This window comes from Palaemon carinicauda, chromosome 18, assembly GCF_036898095.1.
Source record: "Palaemon carinicauda isolate YSFRI2023 chromosome 18, ASM3689809v2, whole genome shotgun sequence".
NCBI classification, from domain to species: domain Eukaryota; kingdom Metazoa; phylum Arthropoda; class Malacostraca; order Decapoda; family Palaemonidae; genus Palaemon; species Palaemon carinicauda.
Window position 1 is genome coordinate 4757184 of NC_090742.1, and position 21378 is coordinate 4778561.

At 42.3% G+C, this 21378-nt stretch overlaps 1 long non-coding RNA gene across 1 annotated transcript; it reads left to right on the forward strand.

The window, feature by feature from the left end:
- Positions 1–256: 256 nt before the first annotated feature.
- On the forward strand, positions 257–19079 carry LOC137656951 (uncharacterized). The gene is made up of 3 exons (XR_011047054.1): positions 257–340; positions 4176–4292; positions 18037–19079. It is a non-coding gene; the product is annotated as an uncharacterized lncRNA (long non-coding RNA).
- Positions 19080–21378: the final 2299 nt, after the last annotated feature.

A 21378-nucleotide genomic window follows, 5' to 3' on the forward strand; every position in this document is an offset into this window, starting at 1 on the left:
TATGCATTCATTTGCATGCATACAAATCCGAAAACAAGTTTCTGTAAAAAGTCAGAAAAGTAGTTCATGATATTGTCTACCCTATGAACGTAAAACCAGCGGAATTAAGTATGCATATAATATAGCATCTTTTTTTCTACCTTTATATCTGTGTATGGAATAGAAAGACACTATTAGATAATTATTTAAAAAGAAAAATAATCGTTTCCTCGTTCCAATAATTCTGCCAAATGTATTGTTCCGCTTTGGGTAGTGTCATTACACTACCGGCTGTCATTGGAGGAGCACAAGAACATTTCTGACATTTTCGGTTATTAAACGTTGCACATTTTCCCAAAAGGTTGGTACCGTTATTTAAGATACTTGATTAGGTATCTCAAAGTATCTTCAGCGTTATTTTTCAATAAACAACGGTTGAATTATGTAATTTGAAGTGTTGGTAGGCGTACTCTTTCGAGCCGGCAGTCATTGCAAAATGTCTAGACCTGTGACTGCCGGTCCGTATCTTATGTACTGCCCAAGCTCAAGTTGAATATACAATAAATATTAATTCTAATGTGCTATAAAGTTTTGAAGTAATTTAGAAGCTTCTGGTATAGAGGATTGCTTAATAATTAGGCTTTTATCTTCTATCTAAGCCTATATGCCTATTTTCATTTAGAATTATTTGAAATTATAAATGTGCGGATACCGGAGTATATTGATCAAATATCAGGTAGTTGTAAGGTAGGCCTACCTATAGTTTATAAAATAGGCAATCTTGACATTTTTATTTAAGTTATAGAATTATGAAATTTTAAATGCGCTGTAACCGGAGTATTTTGACAAAATATCAGGTAATTGTAAGGTAGGCCTACCTACATTTTATAAAAAATAAAGCCATCGTCACATTTTTATTCAAGTTATAGATAAAGGTATAGATCATAGTCGTACCCTGCATATTGCGAGGATTACGTACCAGAGCCCCAGCAAAAAGTGAAATTCTACGAAAAGTTGGGTAAATATGTTTTTCATTATTTACGAGCATTTTGAGCCTTTAGGAAACTTGGTTATACGGGGATTTTTGCTGTATATGGTACATGTGAGGTTAGGCTAGCCTAGCTTATGGGTACAGGACTGGTGTATTTTGTGCTATACGCGTTCTATACTGTATACGAACGGCACTATGTAGAGTATCTTAAGGCTACAGGACATGGAGAATTTCTCAAAGATAATACATTTAAGGCTACAATACGTGGAACATTTCACAGTATTTGTTAACAATACCACGCTCTCCATTTACTCGCAAATTATGCATTCCTGCAGCCCTCTTCTTGTACTGTAATTAGGAGGTTCTTTGAATGCTGGCAAAGCAAAATTGCAAGATATGTTGAGCAAGGGGGTAGGGGCTATACATAAAAATAAAAAGCTCTGTTTCCTGACTAAACGATATGGAACTGACTTCGCAACATAGTCAACCAAACAGAAGTTTGTGATGCCAGCGTATATTTGATATACTGTGTATTCAAAATATATGCTAATTTAATGATTACTCAGAAGTGTCACTATATGTGAATTGTATATTTTATGGATACTTCTGAGTAATCACTCCTTTTTTAATTTAGTATTTTGAATATATATCAAATGTACGCTGGCATCACAAACTTCTGTTTTTGTACGCTGGCATCACGAACTTCTGTTAGGTTGACTAGTTGACAATGTCAGTTCCTGGTCATTTAGTGAGGAAACCAAGCTAGTTTTTTTTATAACCCCTTCCCCCTTGCTCAACATATCTGCCATTTTTGCTTACATATTGTTACATACGTTACCAGTCTTATTCATAAATATTTTTAACTAATCCTGTATAAGGTACTCGCCTAAGATACGCACTCCACATTTCGACGATTGCCGTGAAATTTTGGACCACGGCTCGCCAGAAATACTCCGCACAATGTTAATTCACGAAAAGCGAATCCTCGAAGAGGGGGAACAAAAATATAAAATATTTTAATTTCTAGCCAAATACATGCACCACATATTTTTCGCACGCATTATCCTGTGATTTATCCAGTTTTGACCAAGGATATTGCGGTAAACAAACCGTCCATGGGTTTTCATACACCCTCATATAGAAGTAATTATGGGGGATACCAATGGGAAACACCAAAAACGAGTGATTTACAGCAACAATAATGCTCAAAAAAGCCGAATAAACACAAGATAACCAGTTAAAAAAAGATATGGATCTTGTAAGTGGGTGAAAATCAAACTATTGTAATTAACTATGGCTCACATCACATACTGTACCTCATATTGTTTTTTCTCCCCTGTGCCTCGCAAATAAACTTTATCTCACTGTTCCTCTGTTCTGGCTGAGCATGCAATTTGCTTAGGGTACCATAAAGCATCATAACTATCAATTTATCTCACGTCCATCAAATAATCTCTGCAATGGCTCGCTTTGCTTAAAAATAGACATTATCTCACTGCTCTTCTGCTCTGGCAAGCAGTACATGGATGAGCTGCACACGCCAATCATGTGGGTCATTATTTTGGGGATACGTTTTACTTTTATATGTAGCCTACAACAATGGCTATATAGCCTACTGAACAGAGAGAATTTTAATCATCATCGATGACTGAAATACAGAGGAAGGAGTCTTACGACAGTAGTCATGCTCGTACAGAAGCAGATTGGAAAAAATGGATCTTGTAGAACATCTAGGGCCTTATGCATAAATATTTAGCACTGAAATATTTTACAAGACAGCTAATGAATACGTCACCTGAAAAACAGAATACAATAGCCAATACAAAAATTGAATGCACAGTAACCCACAATATCACTCCGCAGTAGATGGTGTTCACTGTTTAGTCGATTGATATGTAAGTTGTTATACTCAACCCCCAATAGTCATAAAGAAAAAAAAAATGACAAACAGCATGCATTCATCCACTTTCTTATAGAGAATTCCAGGTTTGCTAGAAATTAAAGTACAGTATCATACTATATATATATATATATATATATATATATATATATATATATATATATATATATATATATATATACATATATACATATATATATATATATCAATTATCAATAAATTTCATCATAATCTCTACAAGAAAATTCATTGCTTGTGTAATATGGCAAAAAAATTGTAATATATATTAATACCTGTACACAGAGAACAATAGGGATGTCCTAGCCCAAGCAATAGGTCCTAACCTAACTAACCTGAACTCCTCTCTCACCAAGTGAGGCCTAGGAAAATGCAAATTGATTAAAGTTATGACCATCCATAATCTAGCCTACAACATTTTATACTACAGAAAAATCATGGCCCTGACATACGGTTTACGGCAATCCTTTTGAAATATTACTACACAATGTTTACTATTATATAAAACAAAACTATGGCTGCCTCAGTTTTTTAAACAGGATTTACTTCCTTTCCCTACCTTACCACTTATCTAAATTATTGGAGTGTGTACTAACTGTAACCTAACCTAGGATGCTGGATCCATACCTAGCCAGATTATAAAACATATCCTCTCCACCCAAAGTGACTTACAATGCTTCAGACAAAATAAGATTATGGAGGTATATGATAACTTAACCTACCGCATGACAAATTCCTGTTCTAAACATAACTCGGTTATCAAAGATTTACTGTACATTGGCATGTTTTTTTTTTTTTTTTAATAATTATACAGATTGGGTTGTCAAAACTACTCTTGTGGCTGTGCTTCTGTGTTCCTTATCTGTTAAGTTTCAGTACTTGACAGATGGAGACACCCTCTCATTCAGCTTCATGAAGGATGTGTGTGTATCCATGGGGCAATCTTAAGGATGGGATCATAGTGGTAAACTCTAAGGAGTGTGATTTTTTGTACCAAAAATGTAATTGAATTTATAGGTACTGCATTTGGTTACTAAGGATGGGAGGGAGATGGTTAATTAATATTATTGTTCACTGAAAAAATATCAGTTGATAAGTATATTCAGATATTTTTTAAATTAAACTCATAATTAATCCATTAATACGAATAAATAAGTATCATTGGATTTTGAAAGGCCTTCTATATAATTATAAAAACAAGAACATCGTGTTCAATATTGCTATATGATTTACAAAATGGTGGAGAATTTTTGCAACATTTTGACAATTATTTTTTCTTTGTTTCAGGTGTATCTTAAGAAATGAGCTGTGAGAGACTGGACATTAAAAGTTTATAATTTTGCAGCTATTCAGCGAGGACATATAAACTATAAACACCAGGTATCTGCAATAACAATTTTAAAGGTATGGTTAATAGAGTATTGTTTGTTCAATTTGAATGGTGTTATAAAAATTATTGGCTTGTTAGGAGATTGAGGTCAAATTAATTTAAGTAACTGAAAATTGGATTAACCCTCTTCTGGATTATCATGATTATAGATAGTTAATGGATTGCATCAAGACAGGCAATTTTATGGGTTGTGTAAAATTTGATTTGAATGCCAATATTATTCTTAATTAACTATTCAAGGCAGAATTTACTTGTTAATAAATTACAGCAGGATTGTATCCTTTCTGTTGGCAGGTGTTAGTTGGACTGAGACTAGATTTTACCTAAGAAAAAGTTTTTAAGTGCTCTTGTTATTAGACTAAAGTAGTATTAGGTTACTAATGAAATAAGGTGGGACTTTATCGCCAATAGATTAGGATGTTGTTAAATTTCCAATGTTTGTTCCTACACGAAGACAAACCCTCATATTTTGATAAGAGTATGTTTTCAGCTTGCCTGGAATGCTGACTGTTAAAATTAATAATGAGGTGTCAGTAGTTAATGGCTTGTTGTGAAGAAGCCACTTTGATTTCAGCCTTTAGGTCGTACACTCGAATGCCCGGTGTCTCCCTATGTCGACATTTAGCAATTTTTCTTCTTTCTCTTTGCAAAGCGAGTGTTTTTTTGGGGGTATGCTGGAAACAATTCCAGCTCCTGAATGTAGATCTGGGGATGCTGAATCCCCTAATAGAGATCTAGCTAGAATTAATAGAGATCTAGCTAGAATTAGTGTGTGGTGCAAATTATGGGGTATGAAGTTGAATTCTAACAAAACTCAAAGTATGATTGTATGTAGGTCAAGGACAGGGGCTCCTCAACATCCAGATTTCAGCATTGATAAGTTTTTTTTTTTAACTTTGTATAACTTTTTTTATGACTGCAGTCGATTGTAGATTTTCTTGCCAACCTTTGCCGGAAGAAGCTCAATCTTGGTGGTGAAAGGCCAGTGAAGTATAGTATTAATACCTTGGCAAGCAGCTCTGTAGGGGAGTTGTGCCATTAGTGCACCTCACATTAGGTACTTAGGCATTATTTAAGGGTCTTTGCAGCTTCCCTCCATTACTGCTGCTTTCCTTTATCTTGTTGTCTGCCCTCCTCTAACTATAGTGTTTTCCCTTTGGTTTTACTTTAGTATTTAATGGCCTCACAGTCACCAGCGCTGGGCTGTATAGCCCAAATTCATAAATCCAATGCATGGTGAGCAGCAAGAGTAAATGGAAAATAGCGAATAGGAATCTCCAGGCTGGTGCATTATACTGTATTTGTTACATTTGGCCAAAACAAGTACATAAAAGAACAAAGTGCAAGGACAAATCATCTAGAACTTGAGGAAATTATGTGAAGATTTTAATGCACTGTAATATATTTTAACTAAATTTTATATTTTAGAGATAACATAACTAAAGTATTTATAAATGTGGAAAGATTTTTGACAACCAGCACTAAAAACCAGCACCCAGTGTTGTTGTCCTTTGCCTGAACTGTGATCAGTCGACCATGGCAGTTAGGATGTTTGTCAATGATGTTCTCACTTCTGACATCATTGCCACTCCCCTTTGTCGTTTGATAGCAATGGTTACCCATTATGCACTTTCCAGTCGTGGAGATGCAGAATTAATGTTTGTTCCCACACGAATACAAACCTTCAGCCTTTAATAGAAGTGTGTTTTCAGTGAAGCTGGCTACATATGTTAAAACTTTACTAGGTGGTGGTACAATAGCTACTGTCTGATGGTGGACAATCCCCAGGTAGTATAATAGCTATTGCCAGATGGTGGCCAATCCCCATGTGGTACAATTGCTACTGCCGGATGGTGGACTATCCCCGCCCACCTGACAAGCCAGTGAGCGCTTACTTTTTCAGCCAGTGGAGAGTTTATGTTCACCCAGCGTCCTTTTGTAGCAGTTTTAATTTTTAGCTTTTACATTTATATAATGATTTTGTGCGCAAGGTATTTTAAGGAAGATAAAGGTTTTGCAATTATATCTGATAACTGTAACTATGGAACAGCTGTCTGGGCATCCTGCTGATTCATCCTTGTTCTTGTTGGACAGCATTACAGTTTGCTGTCTCCCTCGCCAATATGGCTGTATGACGACAATGATAACGAATCCTCTGGATGAGGTCTACATTTAGGTTTCGATGTACAGTATTTGCATCGCGGGAAGTTACTGGGAAAGGATTCTGCTCATCCTTTTCTTTCATTGTCTTCCTGATCCTTAGAAGAAGCTGAGGACATACACTACGTTGATGTCTTTTTAAAGTTTCTTTTCCCGATAATGTCTCATCGTTGTCCTGTGTGATCCTGTGAAGGCGAACTTCAAATTCTTCACTCCTCTTCCACTACTATAATGGAGCCTTCTCTGCAACTTTCTGGAAATGAACAACAAAGATGTAGGAGAAGTCATGGAAGTTTGAGAGAGAGAGAGAGAGAGAGAGAGAGAGAGAGAGAGAGAGAGAGAGAGAGAGAGAGAGAGAGAGAGAGAGAGAGAGAGAGCGAGAGCAGCCTACCTGAGTTTGCCAATAGTTGTCTTTTTCAGAAGAAACATTGGCCAGATGTCTAGGTAACTGAAATAGGTATTCTCACTCCTAATGTTTAGTGCTCGGTTTTGTATCGGGAGTAGTGGTGCTAGGTCCCCATGCACTAGATCTCCACTCGCTGAATCTCCAAATTAGGGAGGAATTCAGATTTTGAAGAGAGAAAACCGTGATAAGCTGCAGTCTCCCCAACCTGTTAAGAACTATGTACACTTCAATAATAAGAAAATTCTGCAGTTTGTTGCATAAAGTTTTTCATAGACCACAAATTTCTTACTGGATATTTTAACTTTCTCTTTCAAAATTCTGGTTTAATTTTTATATATGAACTGTAATAGCTACTTACTTAGTTGTTCTAGGTTATTCATTATTTATTTAGTTTAGTTTTATACCCAGACAACATCACATACTTAATTGTCTTATATTTTGAATGGGTTTGTATATAAAACTTATAGTATAATCCTCCTAATATCAATACAGAAATGTGTGATAATGCCAATTCACTATGAAGAATACAATGTAAGGTTAAGTCTTGATCCAATGATGATGATATTGTTAGTACTTAGGGTTGTAGGATAGATAGCTCAACCTAAGCCATTTGTTTGTCATTAATTCTTTATATACAATATATAATCTGAGGATTAGATTTATATAAAGGAGCTATAAATACTAGGAGCGTGCAGTTCTGAGAGTCGTGTCGACTCTTGCTAAAGATTCCGTTATATAAACACACTGTAATAGCCAAACAACAGTTAGTTAATGTGAAATAAGATTAGTAATTCGCTTAGACAACGATAGATTGGTCAAGGATAGGCAGGAGATAGCAGTCAAAGGTGGATAAATACTGGAAAATATTATGAATGGATAAGTTTCCATATATTTTTCATTGATTTAATGTGGTTAATCATTGGCAAAAAGGCACATTGTTGTTCTGTTTAGTAATTTTAAAGACGTGACTCCAGTAAGACTGTGTTGTTAGTTCAATAGTGTTGAATAGGTTAATTCATGGATGAAGTATAGCCCTACCCAATAGGTCAAAAACAAAACCTTCAATAAGCTTGTTGATGAACTATTCGAGACGTGATTAGTGGATCGGAGTGTGTGTGATACGTTTATTACATAGTTCAAGGTAAGATAAGTAAAATGTTGAAGATGGGTAAAATAAGATGGTTTATTGATTGAAGGTTAACCACAAAATCCACTTTAATAAATAGTCATATGGCAGAATGTATGGAGTTAGTTTATGGAGGATCCACACAATAGACAGTATAATCATCATATTCGACTAAAGCTTTTCCCGCCATGTAGGGTCGTTATTTCTTCAAAGCCGTTTGTAATTTCTTCTGTCTCTGATGTTCTCCACCGTGAGATCTTTCTCCTCTTTATCTGCTGTTATACACTCAATCCACCTTCTCTTTGGTCGTCCCCTCCTACTCCTACCTGGAACTTCCATCTCCAACTACCTCCATCCAATATACTCCGGGTCTTTCCTCATTACGTGCTCAAACCAGTGGAGTCCCTTTTCTTGGATTTTCTTTGACATCTCTGTTACCTTTGTTGTTCCCCTTACCAAGTCATTCCTAATCTTATCCAGTCTCGTGATCCCAGCCATCCATCTTAGCATTCTCATCTCTGCAACATCCATTTTTTTTTATCAAATATATAAGGCAATATATAAGGAAAATATAGTATGTAATTTGTTGGACAGAAACTTACGGTCTATTAAATTTCTTATTCCTGATCTAGATATTAATCTCTGGTACCGTCGTTCAATTAGTTCATTATGCATGTTGCATAAGATTTTTCATAACTCTGACCATCCTTTACATTCAGATCTCCCTGGACAATTCTATCCTGTTCGTAATACTAGGCAGGCAGTTAATTCTAATAGCCAGGCCTTCTTCATCATGAGGCTCAATACTACGCAGTATTCTAGAAGTTTTATTCCAGCTGTTACCAAGTTTTGGAATGTTCTTCCTAATCGGGTAGTTGAATCAGTAGAACTTCAAAAGTTCAAAGTTGGAGCAAATGTTTTTTTGTTGACCAGGCTGACATGAATCTTTTTATAGTTTATATATGACATATTTGTTTTTGACGTTGATAATAGTTTATATATAACATATCTGTTTTGACGTTGTTACTTTTTTTAGAATGATTTATTGTTAATTTGTTCTCATCATTTATTCATTTCCTTATTTCCTTTACTCACTGGGCTATTTTTCCCTATTTGAGCCCCTGGGCTTATAGCATCTTGCTTTTCCAACTAGGGTTGTAGCTTGGATGATAATAATAATAATAATAATAATAATAATAATAATAATAATAATAATAATAATGTCATTTCACTTATGAAAATGATGCATTTGCTTGTTAAATTTTTAACGTTGCGGGTATTTTTTTTCTTAGGAGAAGGAAAACACCACATCAATTATTATTTTGTACAACATTATACTCTTGTATACCAGGCAATATTGTACACCTGAAACTGCTTCCATATTAAATCCTATTTGTTCCGTAACCGAAATACAAACCATGCTATTTACACAGGGTTTACTTTCGGCGTAGCTGAAATAACGAGCCATTAAGTTTTTAACGAGGGTTAACTACCCGCCACTAGTTAGCAGGGGGTAGGGAAGGGGTAGCTTGCTACCCCTCCCCCCCCCCCCACACACCTGTGAGTTGTCTCACTTCACTTTTTGGCTGGGACGAAGACAGACGTTGCTGTTTTTCGTCCTCGTTCATGACAGCCTTAATTTCCTTTTTGTCTTTTTCTAGTGCTGTGCCTGGAAGTTGGCCTCGACCTTTGTCATCATTATGCGCAAGTGCCCTGGATTCGCTGGCCGCCCTTGTGGGACCTTCATGTCAGCGGAGGACACCGATCCTCACACCCTTTACCCGCAGTGCCGGGGCCGAAGCTGTGATAGAGAGAATACGTGTGGTGAGTGCAGGGAGTGGTCTGCCTCCCAGTGGGAGAAGTTCGGCCGCCGGCGTAAGAAGTAGTCTAAGAGAGATCGTTCTCCTTCAGGGGCAACCTTGAAGAAGGAGGGCTCCAAGGACTCCTCTTCCGCCGCCCGAATCTCCCCCGAAGCTCCCACTCGAGCGGTCTCTTCTGAGAGGCTGCCGAGTGGTAGCGCAGGCCCTAGTGGTGTTTCCCGACCTCGGGGTGCGGGAGAGGGCGTTGCCTTCCTTAGCGTGGCAGCTCCCTCTTCTCCTCTGGGGGAGGATAATTTGGATTGTGAGGAATTTGATCAGACTGTTGCTAATAATGATTTGGTTCAGCTTTGGGCTTTCTTGGGGCTTAAGGGCACGCCCTCCAAGGAAGCCCTGTTTGACCTGATCCAGTTGGGGGCTGCAGTCAAACAGTTGCCGGTAATACCGAAGGTATTCCCTTCAGATTTTGTCGACAATGTTTTGGCCGAGCCTTCCGACGGGTCTGGTCAAACCCTTGATAATGCTCCTGTTGCGGACGTTGCTGATGGCCCTCCTCCTCCCTCTGAAGATCCTCCGAGGGGGGAGGTGAGTCCCACGGTCTCCTGCGGGCGGGTCTCCCCCTCGGGGGAGCGCTGACAGAGACTCCTCTTCGAAGGACTGATGACCCGGACGCCCTTCTTCGTGGTCGTATTCGACGTAAGGCCCGTAGGCCTCTTCGCAGCAGAGGGCTTACTTCTCCCTATAAAGGAGTTAGGAGGCGCCTCTTTGGGTCGTCCTCTCCTGATCCTCCCCCTAAGGAGGAGCCTCCCCGTCAGGAGCAGCCCGTCACAGCAGCGCCCCTTGACCTCTCCTCGGATCGATTGCAATCCCCTACGCCTGCCAGACCTCCCGACCTGCCTTCTCCGTTCCTGGCCGCAGTTGCAGTTTGGGCGCCTTCTCACCCTGTTATCCAACAGGCACCGATCCCTTCGCGGTTAAGGGACTCTACTCACGGTGTGGGTAAGTCCCTTGCGCGTCAGGGTTCCCCTGTGCGCCCACCTGCGCGTTTGCGTGCAGTAGTGCTCAAGTGCTCCCCAGAGTCAAAGTCTTCAGACTTAACTCGCCAGCGCTCTCCTGTTCGGCAGCGATCATCTGCTCGCCAGCGCTCCCCTGCGCGGCAACGATTACCTGCTCGCCAGCGCTCTCCTCCTGCGAAGCAGCGCCCTCGTGTTCCTGATGTGCGCATTGTGCGCCCACATTCTCCTGAGCGCCATCGTTCTCCTGTGGGCAGCCGCGCTATTGATCAACCTGTGCCTGTGGTGCGCCAACGTTCATCATCTCGTCCACGATCGCCTTATCTGGACTTAGGCAAGGGTACTAACCCGTTGCCTCGCTCACGCGCCCCTGTGCGCCCTTCAGCTCCGGCGCAACAGCGAGCTAAAGCTCCTGTTCGCGAGCGTTCGCCTGCGCGTTCTTCCACCTCTTCAGATGTGCGCAGAAACCTTCCTGCGCGCCAAAGTTCTCCTGCGCGTTCACGCGATCACTCACCTGTGCACAAGCTCTCTCCTGAGCGCCCTCGCCCTTCCCAGCCTGATCGCCCCAGGCCTCCGACTCGCCTGCGCGCAGTCATTCGCCTGTTAGTGGTTCGCGCCTTCGTTCTCCTGAACGCACGCGACATCTCTCGCCATAGTGCCAGCGTTCTTCGACTCGCCAGCGCTCCCCGCCTGGCATACGCTCGCCAAGTCGCTCGCGACTTCTTTCGCGTTCTCCTACGCGCCGCCATCGATCGCCTAGTGCTCAGCGCACACCTTCACCCGCGCGCCAACCTGATCGCTTGCCATTGCGCCATTGTGTCCTTTCGCCTACGCGCCCACGCGCCCACTTGCCAGTGCATCCGTGCGCCCACTCGCCAGCGCGCCCACGCGCCCCCTCGCCCGCGCGCCCACGCGCCCCCTCGCCCGCGCGCCCGCGCGCCCACGCGCCCACGCGCCCGCGCGCCCACGCGCCCGCGCGCCCCCTCGCCCGCGCGCCCCCTCGCCCGCGAGCGTACTCACCCACGCGCCCCCTCGCCCGCGAGCGTACGCACCCACGCGCCCCCTCGCCCGCGAGCGTACGCACCCACGCGCATTCTTCCACACGCGGCAATGCGCCCGTGCTTTGGAAATCGCCCGCGTGCGATTCATTGAATGCTTTTTCGCGTGAAGACCGTCGCGATTCCCATTCCCGCAGGGAACATCAGCGCGGCCAACCGACAGGGACACGGTCTTCCAGAGCAGCCTCTGGATCGCCTCCGCGCAAGCGTAGGTTTTCTCACCAGGACCAGGACCAGGAAGGATCTACGGAGAGGTCCATGCCACACTCTTTTTTTTCCTCTTCTTTTCAGGCAGGCTCCGTGGTGTCCACTCCGAAGGATCAGGAGATCCCCTTCCCTCCAGCGGAAATAACTGACGCTGCGTCAGTTACCCGCCAGCCTTGGTTCCGTCACATTATGAACGCAGTGGTCCAGGCTGTGAAGCCCGCCCTCGTTGATATGGTACTTAAACCAACGGCAGGCTCTTCCCCGCTGAAGAGAAGGAGAGGAGTGGACTTCGTGGTGACTTCTCCTCGATTGAAGTTGGCTCCCAAGAGGTCGGTTAGGAGGACTTCTACGCCTTCTCCTACGCGTGCTGTTTCTCCTTCTCCTGTGGATGTGTTATCTCCTTCCTCAGGAGAGTCCAGCAAGGCAGGGTTATCTCCCATGGCACCAATGGGAGGAACCCCTCCTCTTCGGAGAGATGCTGCTCGCGAGAACGCCCCCTTCCGGACCTCTTTGCTGGAGTCCTGTATTCCTCCTAGGAGGGAGCCCAAGGACTCCAAGACGATTCCTAAATCGTCGTCCAGGATACGTCCAGAGCCAACTAAACCCCAGGAGGACGTCCACATTTCTCCCCAAGATGAGCCTTTGGGGACCAGAGACTTAGCTGCCAGTCCGCAAGGAGGTGACCAGTTCAAGTCGGAACATGCTTTCTGGCAGGTCCTAAGCTTGATGAGGCAGCTCAACAAGTTTAAGGACCCAGAGACTGCCCCTCGTCAGGGTAAGGACACGGTGCTAAACGAAGTCTATGGCACCCAGAAGCCCCCTAAGTCCAGCGCAGCTTTGCCTTGGTCCAAAGGGGTGAAAGGGGCCAGGGACAGAGTCGAAGCCCAGCTCTCCGAGCTCGCCTCCTCCAGTTGTTCTTCTGCTGGGTTCAAACTCCTCCCACCTCCTCGAGTACATGAAAGGAGGTACTTTGAGATCATGGGAGAGTCCAGTATGGCCCTTCCGCTCCACCATTCCGTGGAAGAGCTGACCAGGGGAACTCCTCTCGAGAAGCTCTCCGCCCAGCAAGTGACGTTTTCGGCGTCGGAGATCCTGAACCTTGAGAAGGTCGCGAAGAGTGCCATGGAGGCAACTTCGTGGCTGGATGTTTGGCTGGGATCTCTGGGCATCCTATTGCGCTCTGAGGATCTGTCCAAGGAGAGCAATAGGAAGGCTTTGGAGACCTTCCTCCTTTCGGGCACGCGTTCGATCGAGTTCCTCGCTTACCAGGTAGATAACCTGGGGGCTAACTCGATCCTCAAGCGTTGCGACACAGTGACCGAGAGGTTCCATCCGAAGGTCCCCGCCGTGGACGTCTGCAGGCTCAGGCACTCCTCCATTACTGGGAGGGATCTGCTCGAGCCCAAGGACATAGAACGAACAGCCGAGAGGTGGAGGAGATCGAATCAAGATTCTCTCCTCCAGAGGGCCCTAACATCTCTGCCCTACAAGACTCCGGCACCTCAACAGCAACAGCAGCCTCGCAAGACACCGAAGCAGGCTACGGCAGCTAAGATGGGTGTCTAAGCCGCAGTCCTTTCAGTCCAAGGACAGAAGGTGCGGCAAGTCCTCTAGGGGAGGTAAGAATCCTAGAGGCAGCGGCCAAGGCCGCAAGCGCTAGGATTGGCAATCCCCTCGCGTGTCCACCTGTGGGGGGATGCCTAAAAAGTTGTGTGCACAGGTGGCAGCAACTTGCGGCCGATTCTTGGACGGTCTCTGTGATCAGCCAAGGTTATCGCGTCCCATTCACGACATCTCCACCTCCCCTGACAGCGAATCCAGTGCCGCTGAACTCCTGTGCCATGGGATCGGCAAAGGGGTTAGCCCTTCGGGCGGAAGTGGAGACCATGCTCAAGAAGGATGCTCTCCAGGAGGTTGACGATGGCTCCCCAGGCTTCTTCAGTCGACTCTTTCTTGTAAAGAAGGTGTCTGGAGGCTGGAGACCAGTCATCGACCTCTCAGCCCTGAACAAGTTTGTCAAGCAAACTTCGTTCAGCATGGAGACAGCAGAGACGGTCAGACTTGCAGTAAGACTGCAAGACTTCATGTGCACACTGGATCTGAAGGACGCGTACTTCCAGATCCCAATCCATCCGTCTTCCAGGAAGTACTTGAGATTCAGGCTAGACAGCAAGATCTACCAGTTCAAGGTGCTGTGTTTCGGTCTCTCCACAGCTCCTCAGGTGTTCACCAGAGTGTTCGCTTTGATTTCGTCTTGGGCGCACAGGAACGCCATACGTCTCCTCCGTTATCTGGACGACTGGCTGGTCCTGGCAGACTCGGAGTCGACCCTTCTTCGACACCGAGACAGGCTTCTGGAGGTTTGCCGAGACCTGGGGGTCGTGGTAAACCTCGAGAAGTCCTCTCTGCTTCCGACCAAACGACTGGTATATCTAGGCATGATATTAGACACCAATCTCCACAAAGCCTTTCCATCGGACGACAGGATAGCAAGGCTGAGGAAGGTCACAGAACCTTTCCTTAGGTGGGAAGAGCTTCCGGCCCATTCGTGGTTGCGTCTTCTAGGTCACCTTTCCTCCCTGGCACGTCTAGTTCCAAACGGCCGCCTCAGGATAAGATCACTGCAATGGCGGCTAAAGTCCCGGTGGAATCAAGGCTCCGATTCTCCGAACTTTCTGGTCCCTATAGGACCCACGGAACTGACGGACCTTCGGTGGTGGCTGGACGACGTGAACCTCCGGAAGGGAGTGGATCTTCTCGTCCTCCCCCCAGAATTGACTCTGTTTTCGGACGCGTCAAAAGAAGGGTGGGGTGCCCACATTCTGAACCAAAGGATCTCAGGTCTCAGGTCAGAATAAAAAAAGTACCTCCACATCAACCTGCTATAAATGAAGGCAATTTTCCTGGCTCTTCAACAGTTCCAACGGACCCTGGCGGGTCACTCCGTAGTGGTGATGAGCGACAACACTACGGTAGTGGCTTACATCAACAAGCAGGGAGGTACCTTTTCTCAACAGCTATCCCATCCTGCAGTAGAGATTCTGAGGTGGTCTGAAGTCCACTCGGTCACACTTTCGGCTCGCTTCATTCCAAGCAAGAGGAATGTGCTCGCCGACAGTCTGAGCAGATCGACACAGATATTGAGTACCGAGTGGTCTTTGGATCCTCAGATAGCCAACAAAGTCCTGACTTTGTGGGGTTCCCCGACAGTAGATCTGTTCGCGACAGCCTTGAACTCCAAGCTGCCCTTGTACTGCTCTCCAGTCCTGGACCCCAAGGCTCTCTGGCAAGATGCCTTTCAGCAGAGGTGGGACAACATCGACGTTTACGCCTTCCCACCTTTCTGTCTGATGAGAAGGGTGCTCAACAAGACCAGTCTATCGGTCAATCTCTCCATGACACTTGTAGCTCCGCTGTGGCATCACGCGGAATGGTTCCCGGACCTTCTGCAGCTCCTGACGGAACTTCCAAGGGAACTCCCCCCATGACACGAGGTACTCAGACAACCACACTGAAACATCTTTCACAGGGCCGTAGCGTTGCTTCGGCTTCACGCCTGGAGACTATCCAGCGTCTCCTCATGGAGAGAGGATTTTCGCAACAGGTTGCGGACAGGATGTCTCGCCACCTATGCAAATCCTCTATCAGAGTCTACCAGGTGAAGTGGAAAGTCTTCTGTGGTTGGTGTTGTGGGAGGGGTATCTCTCCACTCGATGCCACTATTCCAGCAATAGCGGAGTTTCTTGTGTATTTACGGGAGGAAATGCGCCTTTCAGTTCCAGCGGTGAAAGGCTATCGCTCAGCCTTAAGCCTGGCGTTTAGGCTGAAAGAAGTGGACATTTCCTCTTCGTTAGAACTCTCTCTACTCATACGCAGCTATGAGCTTACCTGCCCTCAGTCAGAAGTAAGACCTCCTCCTTGGAACGTGGTTCAGATCCTCAGGGCTCTGAAGAGAGCCCCGTTTGAACCATTACGCCAGGCGTCTGATCGCCACCTTTCTTGGAAGATGGCTGTTTTGCTTGCTTTGGCCTTGGCCAAGCAGGTCAGTGAACTTCATGGTCTTTCTTACGACGTCGCCCATTCAAGGGGATGGGGGGGAGGTAACGTTCTAGTTCGTCCCTGAGTTTGTTGCCAAGACTCAGAACCCCGGGGTGTTGGACCCTAGGTTCGACTCCTTCAGGGTAACGAGTCTTCGTTCTGTAACAAGTGACCCAGACCATCTGTTACTTTGCCCAGTGAGGAGTCTGAGGCATTACTTGAAGAGAACAGCTGCAGTCCGTCCTCAGGTGCAAGCGTTATTCGTAAGCACAGGAAGGACAAAGAGGAGGGTCACCAGGAACACCATCTCGGCCTGGATCCGGAAGGTTATCCAACATACCTTGGATCCTGACCCTCCTCCGTCACGCTGCCCTAGAGCGCACGATATCGGGCATCGCTACGTCCCTGGCATTCAAGAGAAATTTCTCTGTGACGCAGGTTTTGCAAGCTGGGGTGTGGAAGTGCCAGATGACGTTCACAGCCCACTACCTGCAGGACGTGACCCACAGGAGCTTCGATACATTCTCTATTGGCCCTGTGGTGGCTGCACAACAACTGGTCTACCCTCAGGCTCCTTAATGTACAGGTAGCAGAAGGTTGGGGGCATTGTTACCCGGTTTTAGTCTGCGTGATTGAAAGAGTATGTCTGGCCCTTACTAATTTCCTCATTCTCCCCTCCCTTGGGGAAAGCAGCATCCTGGTCTCTGCATAGCTGACCTCAACCTCTGCAGGTAAACCATGCTCCCTTGTGCTCCTAGTATTAACTATTGATACTGTTTGCGTCCCCCATACCCTGACGAGGTGGTATTGGGAACGTCCTAGCCTAGATTTCTATCTAAAGAACTCCAGGTCAACTTCCTAGGACGAGTCACAACTTCCTCCACACACAACTTATGTAGGCCGCACATCCGAAGCAAGCTTCGGAGAGTGGGAGGTGCAGGGACCCCTTTTCTCGAGTGCTGCTCACTCGGTTTTCGGGTCCCCGGGTAAAGCCAAAGCCAGTAAGGCTGGGGACTTTCCGCCCTTCCTAAGGGGTAAGTCACCCTATGTAAATAGCGTGGTTTGTATTTCGGTTATGGAGCAAATGACAAATTCGGAGATAATTTGTATTTTTCCTAACCATACAAACCTTAGCTATTTACACACATTTGCCCGCCAGCCCTGTCCCCCAAGTCAAGTCCTACCTAAAGTGAAGTGAGACAACTCACAGGTGTGTGGGGGGGAGGGGTAGCACAACTCCCCTTCCCTACCCCCTGCCAACTAGTGGGGGTAGTTAACCCTCGTTAAAAACTTAATGGCTCGTCCTTTCAGCTACGCCGAAAGTAAACCCTATGTAAATAGCTAAGGTTTGTATGGTTAGGAAAAATACAAATTATCTCCGAATTTGTAATTTTTGCTCAGAATTTATAAATACATTTTTATAGGTATTTTATGAGTAGAGCCTATTGTGTGTTTTTGACCAGGTATCCTATGTGGTGTCAGGTAGAATGTTTTATTCGGGGAATTATGGCTTATTGGGTATCTCTTATAGAAAATGACATGGATTATTGAAGGATTAGGGGAGCTCTTATTAGCCAGTGGTTTACTAGAGGCCAGTCATTCGATTATTATAGTTAAGTATTTCCTCGTCATGATTTCGGAGGTAATACTTTCCCACTTTACAAATATAGTTTCAGTTGTAATATTTGCTATTATAGATGTCATAAACATGTCTAGTTTGTCATCAGTTCCACTATTATATATTATAAATGTAATGGACAAACCTAGCTTGTCATTATTTTCACTTTTATATTTGATTCATTAGAGTATTCTATATCATAGTTTATCATGGAGAATATTCTACTAAAAGTATGGTCTTGATATTAAAGTGCACAGTTAAATATTTGAATAATACTAATATAGCTGTTCAATTAACATTTTATTTATATTCCAGGCTTGAATCATCAAGGAAGAAGGCAATTATTTATGCCCTCATGCTCTAAACGGAAAATTAAACTGCAAATATGAGACATTACTAACAATATCAAGATGAATAATCTGCAGACAAAAATTCAGGTTTTCGTGGAAGAAAAAATCAAATTTATCAAATTCTGATCTTAAATGGAGCACCAAAGAGCCTCAACTGAAGTGGCCAGTCTACTATCAAACTTTTCTGATGTAATAAAAGACCCTCAAGAGAAATATTATTAGAGTACTACAAGTATTTTGAAATGCTCAATTGAACAGATTTTTGAGGTTTTGTGTTAGGATGGTCATTCCATTAATATCCCATAGATTCACCTAGTGGAGATAAAAAACCTTCGAGTAACTTTACAGTAAATGGTTTTTTTTTTTTTTTTGCAACAATAATATTACTTGATTAATTCAAGTTTACCAAGGTATCTATTTTTGGAAGCGTTAATTTGATCGTTAAAGCTAAACTTTTATTCCGTCTATTAACAACTAACAAGTATTTTATTCACTCCAAGACTTTACAACGTCAGTCATTTTAAAGCTAATTTTAGATAGTTTTTAATTCTGTGGATTTGAAGTTAGAAATTACGTGATTCTATTTTTCCAAGTAAATTCTAAACATCCATAATCTATTTGAAAATTAGGTCCAGATCAACATTTATAAGCTTTCTTTACTCCAATTAAGATTCAAATTGCTATTTCCTAACTATTATTTGATATTAAACAAGTACAATCATTTGTTTAGGTGCATGGAAACTACCGGTACTTGTCTAAAACTAATATACCGAATGGCAATGGATTCCTGTTACCTCTTGAAATATTTGACCTGAATTATTATAGGTAATGTTAAATGGATTGCTTTCATATTAATGGATTATTATGAATGTTTTTTGAAAAATGAGGAAATTGAGCATTACAATCAATTAAGACTAACAAATGTAAGTAAATAAAGAAGGAATTTTTCCTTAAAAATTTGCTCCTGTTTTCAATTTTCATCAACTTGCTGTTAAATCAAATGTCAATTTCCTCTGGACCTCTGGAACATGCTTCTAGATATATTATTTTTATAATTGTGTAAAGTACTGTAAACAAGTTATCAAAATGTGACTGAAGTGAAATTAATATTAATTTCTTAGCAATGGATTCAAATTAATTCAATATGCTGTATATTAAAGTACAATTGTTGCATGTGAATATAATCTACAATTAATTATTTTAACTATAGTATTTCACATGTCTGTCTTTTACACAATGTCGAATCTAGGCTTATGTTCTTTTAAAAGGTATAAGATTTTCTTAAAATAGTTATTGGACAAAAAATAAAAAAAAGAAAAAAAACTAGGCACTGGCTCTCTAATTAGTCAAATCTTGCTCTTCAGTCACTTTTATCTTTGAGAAGAGGGTGAATAATAACTTATCATATTTCAACAATCAAGAGGTATATATTATAGGTATTGGTATTATAAATATACTAGAGAAGTAAAGAATATACGAATTGATGATTTTGACTGATATATTTCAAAATGTCATATTTCCTTACCCCTTGCTGTCAGTGTTGTTCACTTTTTCTTAAGGGGAAGGGGTGGGGGCCAAGTACAGCGTATCATATTCTAACAATTAACAGGTATTAGTATGATGAATATAAAAGAGAAGTAAAGAAAATACGAATTGAAGATTTTGGTTGTTTCAAAATAAGTCATATTTTCTTCCACCTTGCAGTAATGACATATTCTGTTTAGCTGAAAATTCCATATAATGCCCCAGTACTAAATTCACCTTTCATATATTTCAGCTAAAGTGTGTACCAAATATGTTATGTAATTATTTCGCTTTTTATTCATTAGATAGGTTTACATACTGTTTTTTGCGAGCAACTAATTCATTTACCTAGTCCTAGGGTAACGAGAAGCAAGGGCATTCGTGAATAGAATAGTTTTGAATATTTGTGAAGGAAATCTACTGTTTTGAAGGTCTGAAATAGTACTGCTAAGCGTTAGAAGGCTGATAAAATTCTCTCTCTCTCTCTCTCTCTCTCTCTCTCTCTCTCTCTCTCTCTCTCTCTCTCTCTCTCTCTCTCTCTCTCTCTCGTGTCTTTGAATTTAGGTTATATTCACAATAACAACATGTTTTGAAATAAGTATCTTGTTGGGAAACTTTTTTTTTCCTGTTATGTAAGTTAAACCTCAAACCTTTTTATTGAATATATTTTAAATTCATAATTTACCCAAAATATAAGTTATTTTAATTATTGTTGTCACGTATAATATTCCTAATGCTTGTTTGCAGTAGCAGATCCTATCTATTTTTAATCCAGTTTTTGAACATGTGCTTGAAAACATTAAAATGACAAAATTGCTATTGAAAGGATAAAATATATTTACTGTTTTTTAGCTTTGTATATTCTTTTTACAAAAGCTGTAATTAACTGCCTTGTACTCCAGTCTAGAATGAAGCCTATATAGTTAATAATACCTGTAGTTGTAGTTTGGAGTATTTTACATATTAGGTTTATATCAAAATATTAATGAAAGGAATAGTAATTGAATTTGAGTTCCAGGGAAATATTGCTTTTTCAATGATAGTCTTAAGAGAAGGAAACCGTCCAGTGAAGTAGTTTTTAAACTAATATTACTGTAATATTTCTTAAAGTAGATGTTATAAGTAAGGTTTTGATGCAAAACTTCAAGATTCTTCCCGAAATGCTTAAAGGGTTACTTATAGTATATGAAAGGATTAATATTAATGTTTTGTAAAGTACTTGTATATGAAAGGATTAATATTAATGTTTTGTGAAGAGAATGCTTAAACACACCTGGTTCTTGATGCTTATAGCATCCTGCTTTTCCAACTAGGGTTGTACCTTAGCAATTAATAATAATAATGTAGGCAAAGCTCAAAGAGATATTGTAAGGGATGAATTGCACCCAAGTAACTGCTTTTCGAGGAAAAAAGTCAGGTCGTGATCAGTTATTTAGGAGTAGGCAAAGCTTAAAGGGATATAGTAAGGGAGGAATTGCACCCAAGTCACTACTTTTCAAGGAAAAAATAATCAGGTCGTGATCAGTTATTTAGGAATAGGCAAAGCTTAAAGGGATATTGTAAGGGATGAATTGCACCCAAGTAACTGCTTTTCGAGGAAAAAATAGTCAGGTCGTGATCAGTTATTTAGGAGTAGGCAAAGCTTAAAGGGATATAGTAAGGGAGGAATTGCACCCAAGTCACTACTTTTCAAGGAAATAATAATCAGGTCGTGATCAGTTATTTAGGAATAGGCAAAGCTTAAAGGGATATTGTAAGGGATGAATTGCACCCAAGTAACTGC